The sequence below is a fragment of the Bactrocera latifrons genome, unplaced genomic scaffold, assembly GCF_001853355.1.
Source record: "Bactrocera latifrons isolate USDA-ARS-PBARC rearing strain unplaced genomic scaffold, ASM185335v1 scaffold_157, whole genome shotgun sequence".
Taxonomy (NCBI): Eukaryota; Metazoa; Arthropoda; class Insecta; order Diptera; family Tephritidae; genus Bactrocera; species Bactrocera latifrons.
Genome location: NW_017535041.1, coordinates 572428 through 573850, shown reverse-complemented (window position 1 = coordinate 573850; position 1423 = coordinate 572428).

The window sequence follows — 1423 nt, the reverse complement described above, 5'->3', positions numbered from 1 at the left end:
CAAACTTATCCACACTCCCACATACATACACACAGGTATGCATATGACTATTGGTGTGAGCATGGCAGTAAATGTAAATAAATATGCTTTTGAAATGAATATGGAAACATGTGTGTGCCATATTGTAGTTATGATTTTGCTATTGTTGTTGGCATAAATTTGCAAATTGGCAGCACGTGACATTGCACTCTGGCARCGGATGAATCTCTCCAGCGTACTAATGATGAAACTGGAGCAAGTTAGGTGCAGTAATGAGAGTGTTTAGATGTATTTAAAGTAAGTTAGTAGCAGCCGAAGTAACGGCACATGCATAAATGTGCAAAAAAATTATAAAAATAAAAGCCTGAGTTGTGACATACTTTCCTAAATGGATTTGTTTTAAACTGGCAAGTGGCAAGTATTTTATACGATGTTTTTAGAATTTCAAAAATTGTTGTGTTGMATTTTTCGAAAACCAACTACTGACTATAATTAAAAGTAAATGGACATTTTTAATACATATTTTCGATGCTTCTGTTGTGTTGTTGAAAGTGTTTTTACSTTGACTAAAAATAAACTAAATTGAGTGCTTTTAAAGCTTTCATAATTAAATCTTTCACTTTCTCTAAAGCTTTTTCAGAAATTAAATTTGATTATCYTTAAACGGATCAAAGTGACTGACAAAGTATTGACTAAAAAAAMTAGCAATCGAGAGCTTTAGAAGCTTTTACGTTTGAAGCTTTCACTTACTACAAAGTTTTTTTCAGGAAARAAATTTACAACACCAATTTTTATTAAATAAAAAACGGTCCTTAAAATAGAGAGCTTTCAAAGCTTTCAGTATTAAAACTTTCACTGTCTCTAAAGCTTATTTCAGAAATGAAATTTACTTCTTTTTAAAATGGATCAATGTGACTGACAAAGTAATCGAGAGCTTTAAAAAGTCTTACTTTAAAAGCTTTCTTCAGAAAAGAAATTTTCAACACCACTTTTTATGGAATTTAAAACGGTACTTAAAATGTGCTCTTGAGATCCAAAGACTTCCCGAAGAGTTATAACTCTCAGCTAACTATAACACGCGGCGCATTAACGTGGTGAATAAGTATTATTCCAGTAGTTTCGTCGTATAAAGTCGTTCGTTTGGTTGGAAATATAAGTAATTAGGCAGTCCTATGCTCTTCGCGTATCTCTCGGATAGCATTTATCTTGACACACTTCMGTTGAAAATCAAATACGTTCAAGAAACTCTCTCAGCAGTCGGTGTCCCCAGCCGCAGTTTGAAATCTGGAGATGACGTTAGTTGCTTTAGTGAAAACCGTAGGTCGGCTGCAACTCAAGTAAAAAAATCTCGAATTATTACGCACGATAGATTTTTGGCTAACCCGGACTATATCTTTTTCAAGACAACAAATACAATCACCGTTCTATAAGCCAAACACATCGA